Here is a 16,447-nt window from a genome sequence, read left to right on the forward strand (position 1 = left end):
GTATCGTGACTTGAAGCAACATTAGTGGTAGCGAAAGATGAAGAAAGATATTGTTGGACATGTCTCTCGGTGTTTGAATTGTCAACAGGTGAAGTATGAACATTAGAAACTTGGTGGTTTGATTCAGAAGTTGGTGACACCAGAGTGGAAATGGGAGTGCATCACTATTGACTTTATGGTAGTCTTACCATGGACGTTGAGGAAGTATGTATTCTTTGGGTCATTGTGGACCGGTTGACCAAATCTGCGCATTTCTTTCGAATGATGAATTCCTACTCTACAGAGTGGTTGGTTCATGTTTACATCATGGAGATTAACTCTCATGCACGATGTTCCCATTTCTACCATTTCAGACCGTGACACACGGCTCACTTCACACTTTTGGAGATTTTTGCAGTGTGAGTTAGGCACGCAAGCGATTTGAATACTACATTTCACCCTTAGATGAACGGGGAGTCCGAGCGGACCATTAAATGTTTGGAGGATATGTTGAGGGCAAGCATTATCGATTTCGGAGGTCAGTTGGACCAGGTTCTACCCCTAGCAAAGTTTGCCTACAACAACAGCTATTAGTCGAGTATCTTAATGGCTTCGTATGAGGCCTTATATAAGAGGCGATATTATCCGGTTGGTTGGTTTGAGCCCGGTGAGGATAGATTATTCGACACAAATTTAGTTCATGATGCTTTGAAGAAGGTGAAATTAATTAGGAGCAGCTTCGTACAACGTAGTCTAGGCAAAAGAGTTATTGCTAGTAGGAAAGTTCGTGATTCGGCTTACATGGAGGGTGAGAAGGTTCTTCTCTGAGTTTCGCCTATGAAGGGCGTGATGTGATTCGGGAAGAAGGAAAAGTTGAGCTCGAGGTTTATTGGCCCATTTGAGATCTTGAAAAAAGTTGGGATTGCTTATAGGCTTGCATTGCCTCCTAGCTTAACAGGGGTACATACGGTATTTCACGTTGCATGCTTCGGAAGTACTATGAGAAAGGGTCCCATGTTTTTGAATTCATCACGGTACAACTTAATGAGAATTTGACCTATGAGGATGAGTCAGCGGCTATTCTAGACCGACAGGTTCGAAAGTTAAGATGTAAAGATATTCATTTTTCTGAAAGTGCGTTGGATAGGTCAGCTGACTGAGGAGGCTACTTGGGACTCCGAGTACGACATGAAGTAGATATCCGCATCTTTTTACCAGTCCATGTATATATCTATGTCTGTTTGAGGATGAACGTTTCTTTTAGAGGTGGAGACTGTAACGACTCGATAGGTCGTTTTGAGTCCTAGTGTCACGCCCCAAACCTGGGGAGGCGTGGCTGGCACCCGGTGTCGTAGTGGCCCGAGCGAACCACTCTGTAACTCATTCATTCCTTTTGTAACTATCATGGGCCAACATGGCCACAAATCGTAATGTACAATTATAAGTGGGCAAATGTTATATTAATGAACCATCGTTCTTAAAACATGCATACATATGGGCCGTCAAGGCCTCCGACAAACTGCACAAAATGAACCTCTGTCTACAAAGCCTCTACGATTATTTGAAATCAAATGGGATAGGGTATCGGCCTACCCATAAGTCTGTAGCAAAACTCTGACACGATGACTCATAGACTCGACTGCACGCCAAATGAGGTGGAGTCTTACCGATCCTTCGCTGGATGCCAATCTCGTCTACTATGAGGGCTCGTCAACTGATTATCTATTCCTGCAGGCATGAATGCAGCGTCCCCAACAAAAGGACGTCAGTACGAATAATGTACTGAGTATGTAAGGCATGTAAATAAGTATATAAAGGACATGGAAGAAACGTGGAGTGAAGGACTTAACCTGTAAAACTGGATAGCTCTATAAATCATGAAATATTTATAAGGTCATGCATATGCGTATAAATGTCATGTAATGCATAGGTCTGTACGTACATAACATCATCAAGCCTCTGAGGGAATCCCATCATATCATTTCAGCCACTGTGGGCAACATCATCATCGTATACCAGCTGATTAGGGGGTGATGCGTATATAGCGCCGTAACCTTTTCCCATATCCCATATACATATATATACATATATACGCGTATATAACAACGTCTGAGTCATGGGTAAATGCAATGCATGAAAAGTACGTTAATAAAATCTTTCGGAACGTCATAAGACCATTATGCCTCTGATTAATATTATAAAATCAATTTACGTATTTTCTGAGACCCATGAATAGACGATGGAATATTAAGACATATTGGAATTCAAGAACATAGACACTTCTAATTCTTATATGAATAGAGTCATTTATGGAAGTTGTGCATTTGCTCATTTCATTTGTATCGTATGAATCATGCCAAAAGGAAAGAAGGGATAGCTTTAACATACCTGGCCACAAACTGATTGGCTTTCTAATTGAAGAAACTGCATCAATGGTATCTAGTGTGGTTGCCACATCTGGGACTGGATCACTATTTTGCTATTTGTGTTTCTAGATTCATATTTACTTGGACTAACATTAAGTTCGTCTCAATTGGCTTCTAAGTATCTCCCTTCTTAAAAACGCTTACTGGCCAGAGAACCACTAGCAGTTACTTCTTGCTTAATCACATTACCTGAAGCAGGAGGAACATTAGCAAATTCATGAGGTTTAAGCACTATTCAATTCAATGAGTGAAGAATTACGAATTGAAATGTTTGGGATATTGGAGGAATTTCTTGCATTTGTACACCAGGAGCATGCTGGATGCAACGAAGATTTTCCATTACTTGCATTTTTATGGTGCCAATGTATGATTTGCTATTCAAGCTCTCTATGTGCCCGCCAGGAAGCTTCAATGAATAATCAGGGCCAAAATATTTGATGTAATCATTATCTGGAATTTCATTAGGAATAAACAAAGGCAAGTGAAAGATTGATTTGAATGGAGGAATGTTTTTGTACTGCAAATTTGTGTGGACATGGAATTAGTACCACACTCATGAGTCATGACTAGTATTTTAATAAGGTGACACCTTTTCATGTACTATAAGAGTCACCTTGTGACTTTTTGGACCATTTCATGGGCTGCCACGTGGGGGTGGGAGTGGGAAATGTTAATCTTTATCCACTTATTCGGTAATAGGTAGTGTTCCGTTATCCGGTAATTAACCAATTACCCGTATAATTAAGAATTATCTCAACTTACTTAAAAGACTACTCACTTTTAATACACTTTATAAACCTTACTTTTATGGTCATGTGGTACCATATAAAATAAATACATACACTATTATTTCATTAAAATATCCATGTAAAAATATATGTATTTTCTCAATTTCTAATTTTCTTGATCTCATATAAAGAGTAAAAAAATTCGTACGCTTAATTCTTAAAATGGCAAAAAAAATAACCTTCTTTTCTTGTGAAAAAAAAATAATTCATATCTTTACAATAAAGAAAATCTCATAAACTTTTCTCATATTATGTGTATAATTTAAAACATATTCGAAAGTAGTAATATTAATAACCATATAAAATCATATTTTTCAAACCATTTTTTTCTTTACAAAAATGTTCCACTCAAAATACCATATCAAATGTATATAACAGTGTCAAGGTTGTTGAACTTACGGGGTGTAACACCTAGCTCCCTTTTTTATGATTTTGAGACCTTTCATAGCGCTATTTGATGATTTATGACTTGCGTGCGTGGTCCGTATTAATTTCCACTAAGTGTAAATATGAATTTTTATAAAGAAACATGATTTTTGAACTTGAAAATGGCTAGAGTTGACCATGGTCAATACTTTAGATAAACAATCTCGAGCTCTTATGAGCAATTAAGGTATGTTAAGTTTTGCTCGCTTTTGCGGATAGTCGGACTTCACAATTGTGAGGATTGTGTTGAAATTGCGATACTGGAGAGCTGAGGAATAGCTTCGCTTTTCTGGTCCTTCGCAAATGCGAAGGTTTTGTCGCATTTGCGACATCTGAGAGTCTCAGGTATTAATCACATTTGCGATCAGTGGTTCGCTTTTGGGAATATCGTAATTGCAAACAAAAGTTCGCAATTGCGATATTTGCAGATGGGCAAAAGGTTGAGATTTCGGGATTTAGCTCATTTTACTCCATTTTTGAGACCTAGATTCCACATAGAGGCAATTTTGGAAAGCAAATTCTTCCCTGCGTCATAGGTTAGTAACTTTAACTTATCTTTGTTTAATTGTTATTACTTTTTCATGAATTTTTACTATCAAATCTAAGATTTCATAGAGTAGAAATTAGGGTTTTGGATAGAATTAGGGATTTTGTAAAATTGAGACTTAGACCTCGAATTGAGATCGTATCTTGAAATAAATCACATATTTGGACTTGGGGTGAATGGATAATCAGGATTTGATCCTAATTTTGGATTTCGACCATGTGGATTCGTGTTAAAGATCGAACCTTTTTCGTACGAGTAGTTTCTAAAGCTTGTTTAACTTATTTGAGTAATATTTGACTAGATTTGGGTTGTTTGGAGGCTTATTCTGAAGGGAAAGCCGTGTTGGATTGTTGAACTTGTTCCACAAAGAGGTATGTATCATGTTTAACCTTAATTTGAGAGAATTAGGACATGACTGGTCTATATGTGTCACGACCCGAAATTCCCAACCTCGGGAGTCGTGATGGCGCCTACTAATAGGAGCTAGGCAAGCCAACTTAATTAGCAATTTCATTAATCACATGTTCCTTTTTAACAATTAACGGCATTAAATAAAGGCGACGGAATTAAAATCATAAGCGGAAGACTTAAATGTAGATAGATGATCAATAATACAGAAGTTCCAACACATATATCTCTACCCCGGGACTGGAGTCACATCCTCACGAACATCTAAGGAGTACTACATACAAAGTCTGAAAGAAACATAATCTGTTTATCTCGGGTACAATGAGATGACAGCCAAAGCGTAAAGAGAGAAGGGAGACGCCGGGCCTGCGGACGCCTCCACGCTACCTCGGGTCTCTTTCGCCCCCGTGCTAATGCTGCTGCTGCTGCTGCTCAATACCTGGACCTGTGCAAAAATGCACAGAGTGTAGCATCAGCACAACCGACCCCATGTGCTGGTAAGTGCCTAGCCTAACCCCGGCGAAGTAGTGACGAGGCTAGACTGGACCCCACATAAACCTGTGAAATTATAAATATACAACGGAAATCGAAGTACAAGGCAATTAACAGTATGGGAGGGGAAACATGCTGTGGGGAGATAACAAGATTAACAGTAAGTCTGAAGTAATCAATCTAGATGCAATTTAAAATTTAAAGCGAACAAGAAACTAATACCAACACTAAACACATTTGCATCAATAACTGTTGCGGCGTGCAACCCGATCCACAATTATCACTATTGCGGCGTGCAACCCGATCCACAATTATCACTGTTGCGGCGTGCAACCCAATCCACAATTATCACTGTTGCGGCGTGCATCCCGATCCACAATTATCACTGTTGCGGCGTGCAACCCGATCCACCATTAACATTGTGCGGCGCGCAACCCGATCCGTAATGTATACCTCTCAACCTTGCCCAAGCAACAGTCACAAATAAAGGGCAAGGGAGTACACAAGTATTTGGAAAGAAATCCCAACAAGGGTACACAAACAACCAATAACAACCATGCAAGAGTAAATTGTTATTTCCCTTTTGCTTTCATTTTCATATCCTAACTCTCATTAGCACTCGTCTCAAGCTCTAAGGCATTTCTCATTTCACATGCTCTCACCATTTTTATTTCAGACCGAGCCAATGCTCCACGAAGTTCTACAATCACAATATCTTTCACAATGTGTTTACCACGTATAGAAGCCATCAATGACATGGAAGGCATAACAATATCCAAACAACTCACATATAAGGACTCACGATCATGCTAGACCCCAATGTATAGGAACTCGTCACCATGCCTATACATCGTACTCGATCATTTAGCAATTAGCAAACAAGACTCGACTCCTATTCCCTCAAGCTAGGGTTAAACCAAACACTTACCTCAACTTCTGCGGCCAATACAATCCTCCACAACCGCTTTCCCTCTCGAATTCGGCTCCAACTCGACCAAATCTATGCAATTAGGACTTCATGATATCAATATATGCTAAACAAATCGAACCCAATGACTAATTATAGCTTTTTCATCAATTTACCCCAAAAGGTCAAAAATGCCCCCGGGCCCACATGGTCAAAACCCAAGGTTCGAACCAAAACCCGTTTACCCATTCCCCCAAGAACTCTAATATGTAAGTTATTTTGGAATCGAACCCCAAGTTGAGGTCCAAAACCCCCAATTTTAGAAAACCTAGGTTCTACCCTAAATTCCCAAGTTCCCCATTAAAATCTTTGTTTTGAAGTTGAAATTATGTTTAAGGATATTATGGAGTAAAGAAAATCAGTTAGAAAACACTTACCAATCGTTTTGAAGAAGTGGAATCGTTTGGAAAATCGCCTCTTATGTTTTGGGTTTTGAAAAAGTGAAGAAATGACTGAAAATCCCGACTTTATATACTGTGCTGAAGACTGGCGCGGACCGCACAATAATGCACCGCGGCCGCGCCGAGGAAGGGAAGAAAAATGACTCTCTGAACCTACCCAGCGCGGACCGCACTTATTTGGTGCGCGGCCGCGCTGGTCGACCTAGAATTCACTGGCCCTGTGAACCTAGCCACGCGGACCACGCAGAAATGCACCGCGGCCGCGCGGCTTCCAGCGCCGACCGCGCGGAAATGACCGCGGCCGCGCTGGGGGCCTGCAACCCCTGGACCTGCAACCATCTGCTATCTTTCTAGCCTAAGACCTCCCGGAACCTACTCAAAACTCACCCGAGCCCTCGGGGCTCCCAATCGAACATACATATAAACTCAAAAACATCCTACAGACTCATCCATGCGATCAAATCGCCCAAACAACATCATAAGCATCAAATTAGGCCTCAAGACCCAGGATTTCCTTCCAATTTCCATGAAACATCAAATTTACTGCTTCTAGCTCAAAACACGTCAAATGACGTCCAAATCTAACCAAACTTCACAGCAATTGCTTAACTCATATTTAAGACTTGTGCCGGGCGTCGGAACCAAAATACGAGCCCAACAGCACAGTCTTCTAAACAAATAACACTTTCCAATTTTTTAATTATTATCAGAAAACAATTTCACACAAAAATTCATTCCTCGGACTCGGGACCTCGGAATTTGATTCCGAGCACACCCCCAAGTCTCGTGTTTTCCTACGGACCCTCCGGGACTGTCGAATCACGAGTCCGGGTCCGTTTGCCCAAAACGTTGACCAAAGTCAAACTCAATCAATTTAAAACATCAGAATTTATTATTTTTCTCACAAATTCATATTTAAACGTTCCGGCTACGCGCCCGGACTGCGCACACAAACTCGAGGCAACCCCCAAGTGAGGTTTTTTTTACAGCCTCAGAAATACAGAGCGAGTAGGAATACAGGTGATGACCCTTTGGGTCGTCACATTCTCCACCTCTAAACCAACCGTTCGTCCTCGAACGGACAAGAGAAAGAAGTACCTGAGTCGGGGAAAAGATGGGGATAACGGCTCCGCATATCAGACTCGGACTCCCAGGTCGATGTCTCAGGGGGCTAACCTCTCCAGTGAACACGAACAGAAGGAAAACTCTTGGATCTCAACTGACGAATCTGCCGGTCCAGAATAGCTACCGGCTCCTCCTCATAGGATAAGTCCTTGTCCAACTGGACAGAACTGAAATCTAACACGTGGGCAGGATCGCCGTGATACCTCCGAAGCATGGATACATGGAAAACTGGATGCACGGCTGATAAGCTGGGCGGCAACGCAAGTCTATAAGCCACCTCTCCCACTCGATCAAGAATCTCAAACGGGCCAATGTACCTAGGGCTAAGCTTGCCCTTCTTCCCAAATCTCATCACGCCCTTCATAGGCGACACTCGGAGCAATACCCGCTCACCAACCATGAAAGCTACATCTCGAACCTTACGGTCTGCATAACTCTTCTGCCTAGACTGAGCTGAACGAAGCCTCTCCTGAATGATCTTGACCTTGTCCAAGGCCTCCTGAACCAAATCCGTACCTATCAACCGAGCCTCTCTTGTCTCAAACCATCCAACTGGAGACCGACATCGCCTACCATATAAAGCCTCATAAGGAGCCATCTGGATGCTCGACTGGTAGCTGTTGTTGTAAGCAAACTCCGCCAAAGGCAAAAACTGATCCCACGAACCTCCAAAATCAATAACACAAGCTCGGAGCATATCCTCCAAAATCTGAATAGTCCGCTCGGACTGACCGTCCGTCTGGGGATGAAATGCTGTGCTCAAGTTTACCCGTGTGCCCAACTCTCGCTGAACCGCTCTCCAGAAGCGTGAGGTAAACTGCGTACCCCGATCCGAAATGATAGACATGGGCACACCATGAAGGCGAACAATCTCCCGAATATAGATCTCAGCGAACCTCTCAGAAGAATAGGAGACTGCCACAGGAATGAAATGCGCTGACTTGGTCAGCCTATCAACAATAACCCATATCGCGTCAAACTTCTTCCGGGTCAATGGAAGTGCAGTAACAAAGTCCCTAGTAATCCGCTCCCATTTCCACTCGGGAAGCTCAATCCTCTGATGTAAACCACCAGGCCTCTGATGCTCGTACTTAACCCGCTGATAATTCAAACAACGAGCCACATATGCTACGATATCCCTCTTCATCCTACGCCACCAATAATGCTGCCGCAAGTCCTGATACATCTTCGCGGTGCCCGGGTGAATAGAGTACCTGGAGCTATGGGCCTCCTCTAAAATCAACTCTCGAACCCCATCGACATTGAGCACACGAACTCGCCCCTGCAATCTCAAAACACCATCATCATCTAAGGCAACCTGCTTGGCACCTCGTCGCTGCACCGTGTCTCTAAGGACACATAAATGGGGGTCGTCAAACTGCCGATCACGGATACGCTCCAATACGAAGAACGAGCAACCGTGCAAGCTAACACACGACTGGGCTCAGAAACATCCAGTCTCACGAACTGATTGGCTAAAGCCTGAACATCCAAGGCAAGCGGCTTCTGACTGACTAGAATATAAGCAAGACTGCCCATACTGGCTGACTTCCTACTCAAAGCGTCGGCCACCACATTGGCCTTCCCCGGATGATATAAAATAGTGACATCATAATCCTTCAACAACTTCAACCACCTCCTCTGTCTCAAATTCAACTCCTTCTGCTTGAACAAGTACTGAAGACTCTTGTGGTCAGTGAACACCTCACATGCCACGCCATACAAATAGTGCCTCCAAATCTTCAAGGCGTGGACAATAGCCGCCAACTCTAAATCATGCACTGGATAGTTTTTCTCATGAATCTTCAACTACCTCGAAGTATAGGCTATAACCTTGCCATCCTGCATCAATACTGCACCAAGTCCAATACGGGAAGCATCACAATAGACGGTATAAGGCCCAAATCCTGTGGGCAAGACCAATACCGGTGCCGTAGTCAGGGCTGTCTTGAGCTTCTGAAAGCTCGCCTCACACTCCTCCGACCATCTGAACTGGGCACCCTTCTGGGTCAACCTGGTCATCGGGGCTGCTATAGATGAAAACCCCTCTACAAACCGACGGTAGTAGCCTGCTAACCCCAAGAAGCTCCGAATCTCCGTCGCTGATGCTGGTCTAGGCCAGTTCTTGACTGCCTCTATCTTCTTCGGGTCCACCTGAATACCCTCAGCTGATACAACGTGACCCAAAAATGTTACTGAACTCAGCCAGAACTCACACTTGGAGAACTTGGCATATAACTGACTATCCCTCAGAGTCTGAAGAACCACTCTAAGGTGTTGCTCGTGCTCCTCCTGGCTGCGGGAGTACACCAAGATATCATCAATAAAGACTATCACGAACATGTCCAAATATGGCCTGAATACTCGGTTCATCAACTCCATGAATGCTGCTGGGGCATTGGTCAACCCAACTCGTAATGCCCGTACCAAGTACGAAAAGCTGTCTTAGGGACATCGGATGCCCTAATCCTCAACTGGTGGTAGCCAGATCTCAAGTCAATCTTGGAAAATACCCTGGCACCCTGAAGCTGGTCGAACAAATCATCAATCTTCGGTAGTGGATACTTATTCTTAATTGTTACCTTGTTCAATTGCCGGTAATCTATACACATCCGCATCGAACCATCCTTCTTCATGACGAATAACACTGGCGCGCCCCAAGGCGAAACACTGGGCCTAATGAAACCCTTATCTAACAGATCCTGCAATTGGTCCTTTAACTCCTTCAGCTCCGGCGGGGCCATACGATATGGCGGAATAGAAGTGGGCTGGGTTCCTGGAGCCAAATCAATACAGAAATCGATATCTCTATCGGGCGGCATACCTAGCAGGTCCGAAGGAAAAACATCGGGAAACTCCCGGACAATAGGCACAGAATCTATGGGAGGGACCTCAGCACTGGAATCACGAACATAGGCCAAATAGGCCAGACACCCCTTCTCGACCATACGTCGAGCCTTCACGTACGATATGACACTACGGGTAGAATGACCTGAAGTCCCTCTCCACTCTAAACGAGGCATACCCGGTAAGGCTAAAGTCACGGTCTTGGCATGGCAGTCCAAGATAGCGTGATAGGGTGATAACCAATCCATACCCAGAATGATATCAAAGTCAACCATATCTAAGAGCAACAAGTCTACACGGGTCTCAAGACCCCCAATCACTACAACACATGAACGATGGACTCGGTCGACCACGATAGAGTCACCCACCGGTGTAGACACATATACCGGAATATCCAAGGCATCACTAGGCATGACCAAGCATGGTGCGAAATAAGATGAAACATATGAATACGTAGATCCTGGATCAAATAGTACTGAAGCATCTCGATCACAAACCAAAACCGTACCTGTGATCACCGCATCTGAGGCCTCTGCCTCGGGCCTAGCTTGGAGTGCATAGCAACGGGGCTGGGCCCCACCACCCTGAACTGAATCCCTAGGTCGATCTGCTGCTAGCTGACCTCCGCCCCTGGTGGTCTGAGCTCCACCTCTATGGCCTCTACCTCCACTTCTATGGCCTCTACCTCCACCTCTGGCTGGCTGTGGAGCATCTGGTGCCTGAATCATAGGACGGGGACCCTGCTGCTGCGACTGAGTACCCCTCAATCTCGTGCAAGCTCTCCTAATGTGACCATACTCACCACACTCATAACACCCCTCTAAACGCTGTGGCTGGCCCTGGCGACCTATATGACCTCTGCGGAAACTCTGAAGTGGCGGTGCGCTGATGGGAGCTGACGGTACACTGAGGGGCTACTGATCAGAATAATGCCGACGGTAACCACGATCACCTGGGGCACCCTAAGAAACCTAGAGGGCTGACTGGAAAGGCCTGGAGGGCTGCCCCCTATCATAAGAATCCCTGCCTCCAGATGAGGCACCACTGAAACGACCTGAGTGACGGGGTCTCTTGTCCACTCTATGGCCACCCCCCTGTGCCAGAACCATCTCAACTCGGCGGGCCACATTGGCCGCCTCCTGAAAGCTGATCTCACTACCAGTCTCCCTAGCCATCTGGAGACGAATCGGCTGAATCAAACCATCAATAAACCTCCTCACCCTCTCCCTCTCAGTGGAGAGTATGACAAGAGCATGGCGAGCTAGATCGATAAACCGGGTCTCATACTGGGTGACTGTCATAGAGCCCTGCTGGAGACGCTCTAACTGCCTGCGAAGAGCCTCTCGCTGAGCAACTGGGAGAAACTTCTCCAAAAACAACTCTGCAAACTGATCCCATGTCAATGCTGGCGACCCCGCCGGTCTGGCTAAACAGAAATCCCTCTACCAAGTCTTGGCGGATCCTGCTAGACAAAAAGTGGCGAAGTCGACCCCATTGGTCTCCACAATACCCATAGTCCGAAGAACCTCATGGCAGCTATACAAGAAGTCCTGGGGGTCCTCTGAAGAAGCACCGCTGAATGTGGTGGTGAAGAGCTTGGTGAACCTATCCAGTCTCCACAAAGCATCTGCGGACATAGCCGCTCCATCGCCGGTCTGAGTCACAATACCCGGCTGAGCTGTCACAGCTGGCTGAACCACTGGAATCTGAGCCTAGGAGCTACCTACTTTGGAGTACGTGTGGCAGGAGTCTGAACTCCTCCTCCAGCCTGAGAAGTGGCTGGTGCTACTGGAAGCAAACCCGCTCTAGTGACGCTCTCCACAAAGCCTACCAATCTGACCAAAGCGTCCTGAAGAACTGGGGTGGCTATAAACCCCTCTAGGACATGAGCTGGGCCCACTGGCGCTGTTGGGACAGGGGCCGGAACCTCCTCGTCAAAACCGACTTGGGGCTCCGCCGCTGGTGCTGCTGCTCGGGGCTGAGCTCTGCCCCTACCTCGGCCTCCCCCTAGCGGGAGCTGCCTGGGGCTCGGACTGCTGGTCTGAAGATGAGGAAGCGCGTGTTCTCGCCATTCTGCGAGGAAACAGAGTAGAGGTTCAATTAGCATTGAGAAACCAAACCGCACGACAAGAAAGAACAAGGAGAGATTTTTCCTAACTTGGCAGCCTCTGGGATAAGTACAGACGTCTCCGTACCGATCCCTCAGACTCTACTAAGCTTGTCCGTGAGTTGTGAGGCCTATGTAACCTAGCTCTGATACCAACTTGTCACGACCCGAAATTCCCACCCTCGGGAGTCGTGATGGCGCCTACTAACGGAGCTAGGCAAGCCAACTTAATTAACAAATTCCTTAAACACATGTTCCTTTTTAACAATTAACAGCATTAAATAAAGGTGGCGGAATTAAAACCATAAGCGGAAGACATAAATGAAAATAGATGATCAATAATACAGAAGTTCCAACACATATATCTCTACCCCGGGACTGGAGTCACATACTCACGAACATCTAAGGAGTACTACATACAAAGTCTAAAAGAAACATAATCTGTTTATCTCGGGTACAATGAGATGACAGCCAAATGTAAAGATAGAAGGGAGACGCCGGGCCTGCGGACGCCTCCACGCTACCTCGGGTCTCTTTCGCCCTCGCGCTAATGCTGCTGCTACTGCTCAATACCTGGACCTGTGCAAAAATGCACAGAGTGTAGCATCAGCACAACCGACCCCATGTGCTGGTAAGTGCCTAGCCTAAGTAGTGACGAGGCTAGACTGGACCTCACATAAACCTGTGAAATTATAAATATACAACGGAAATCGAAGTACAAGGCAATTAACAGTATGGGAGGGGAAACATGTTGTGGGGAGATAACAACATTAACAGTAAATCCAAAGTAATCAATCTAGGTGCAATTTAAAATTTAAGGCGAACAAGAAACTAATACCAACACTAAACACATTTGCATCAATAACTGTTGCGGCGCGCAACCCGACCCTAATACATTTCAACACTGTTGCGGCGTGCAACCCGATCCACAATTATCACTGTTGCGGTGTGCAACCCGATCCACAATTAACATTGTTGCGGCGTGCAACCCGGTCCACAATTATCACTGTTGCGGCGTGTAACCCGATCCACAATTATCACTGTTTTGGCGTGCAACCCGATCCACAATTAACATTGTTGCGGCACGCAACCCGATCCGTAATGTATACCTCTCAACCTTGCCCAAACAACAGTCACAAATAAAGGGCAAGGGAGTAAACAAGTATTTGGAAGGAAATCCCAACAAGGGTACACAAACAACCAATACAACCATGCAAGAGTAAATCGTTATTTCTCTTCTTCTTTCATTTTCATACCCTAATTCTCATTAGCACTCGTGTCAAGCTCTAAGGCCTTTCTCATTTCATATGCTCTCACCATTTATATTTCAGACCGAGCCAATGCTCCACGAAGTTCCACAATCACAATATCTTTCACAAGGTGTCTACAACGCATAGAAACCATCTATAAAGCATGGAAGGTATAAAAATATCCAAAAATCTTCATATAAGGACTCACGGTCATGCTAGACTCCAATGTATAGGAACTCGTCACCACGCCTATACATCGTACTCGATCATTTAGCAATTAGCAAACAAGACTCGACTCTTATTCCCTCAAGCTAGGGTTAAACCAAACACTTACCTCAACTTCCGCGGCCAATACAATCCTCCACAACCGCTTTCCCTCTTGAATTCGGCTCCAACTCGACCAAATCTATGCAATAAGGACTTCATGATATCAATATGTGCTAAACAAATCAAACCCAATGACTAATTATAGCATTTTCATCAATTTACCCCAAAAGGTCAAAAATGACCCCGGGCCCACATGGTCAAAACCCGAGGTTCGAACCAAAACACGTTTACCCATTCCCCCACGAACTCAAATATGTAAGTTATTTTGGAATCGGACCCCGAATTGACGTCCAAAACCCCCAATTTTAGAAAACCTAGGTTCTACCCTAAATTCCCAAGTTCCCCATTAAAATCTTTGTTTTGAAGTTGAAATTATGTTTAAGGATGTTAAGGAGTAAAGAAAAATCAGTTAGAAAACACTTACCAATCGTTTTGAAGAAGTGGAATCGTTTGGAAAATCGCCTCTTATGTTTTGGGTTTTGAAAAAGTGAAAAAGGACTGAAAATCCCGACTTTATATACTGTGCTGAAGACAGGCGCGGACCGCACAAAAATGCACCGCGGCCGCGCCGAGGAAGGCAAGAAAAATGACTCTCTGAACCTACCCAGCGCGGACCGCACTGATTTGGTGTGCGGCCGCGCTGGTCGACCTAGAATTCACTGGCCCTCTGAACCTAGCCACGCGGACCGCGCAGAAAATGCACCGCGGCCGCGCGGCTTCCAGCGTGGACCGCGCGGAAATGACCGCGGCCGTGCTGGGGGCCTGCAACCCCTGAACCTGCAACCATCTGCTATCTTTCTAGCCTAAGACCTCCCGGAACCTACTCAAAACTTACCCGAGCCCTCGGGGCTCCCAACCGAACATACATATAAACTCAAAAACATCCTACGGACTCATCCGTGCGATCAAATCGCCCAAACAACATCATAAGCATCAAATTAGGCCTCAAGACCCAGGATTTCCTTCCAATTTTCATGAAACATCAAATTTACTGCTTCTAGCTCAAAACACGTCAAATGACGTCCAAATCTAACCAAACTTCACAGCAATTGCTTAACTCATATTTAAGACTTGTGCCGGGCGTCGGAACCAAAATACGAGCCCAACAACACAGTCTTCTAAACAAATAACACTTTCCAATTCTTTAATTATTATCAGAAAACAATTTCACACAAAAATTCATTCCTCGGACTCGGGACCTCGGAATTTGATTCCGGGCACACCTCTAAGTCTCGTATTTTCCTACGGACCCTCCGGGACTGTCGAATCACGAGTCCGCGTCCATTTGCCCGAAATGTTGACCGAAGTCAAACTTAATCAATTAAAACATCAGAATTTATTATTTTTCTCACAAATTCATATTTAAACGTTTCGGCTACGCGCCCGGACTGCGCACACAAACTCGAGGAAACCCCCAAGTAAGGTTTTTTTTTACGGCCTCAAAAATACAGAGCGAGTAGAAATACAGGTGATGACCCTTTGGGTCGTCACAACAAAAAAAATAATGAAATAACAAACTAATTTGCTGGGTTTTCACAAATGACCATAATGCATCGAATCTGGTATCTCTTGGACTATGAACCAGACCTAGATAAAATAAGATTAAACTTACAGAACAATTGGTGAAGTTTAAAACTTCTATGAACCAAGAATTCTTTTGTAAGTTTAGTGTCTTATCTATCACATTATACCCGCACACACTTTGTTGTTTGACGCGGTTTTGCGCTAATAGGCGATGCGCGCGTCTGGTTTTCATGAGTGCTCTAGAAATTTCGCCACAAATTTCATAGGAGCGGCCCCACTCCACACTCATATAGGTCCATCCATCAAGTGCATTCTGCAGCGCAATACACCACCTATAAAAAGGCTATGAATTTTTGGATTAAGAGTTTAATAACTCAGCCTCCCATTCCTTGCAGTCTTGCACTATATATACACACACCATAGGAAGGGATATAATTTAATAGTGCACATTTGATCAACTAATGACTTGTTATTACCCATATGAACCTACTTCATGGGATCTCCAATCACATAGGTTGGGTTACCATCATTGTTGATACGACTCAAATTGGCAAAAGTCCCATTCCCCTCGATGTTTCAGATATTAATTTCTTCCCAAAGGTTTAGTCAGAGGATCGGCCAAATTCACTTCTAAGTTCACATAATCTATGAAAATAATTCCATCTTTCAGCAGCTGCTTTATCACATTATGTTTCAATCGGATATGTCTACTCTTCCCATTAAAGGATTTATTTTTGGCAATGGCTATTGCAGCTTGGCAATCACAACGCATCGTCATAGAAGGTGTCGGTTTAATTCCTAGTGGAATACTTGCCAAAAGGTTCTTTAACCAC

Source organism: Nicotiana attenuata, chromosome 7 (assembly GCF_001879085.1).
Source record: "Nicotiana attenuata strain UT chromosome 7, NIATTr2, whole genome shotgun sequence".
Taxonomy (NCBI): Eukaryota; Viridiplantae; Streptophyta; class Magnoliopsida; order Solanales; family Solanaceae; genus Nicotiana; species Nicotiana attenuata.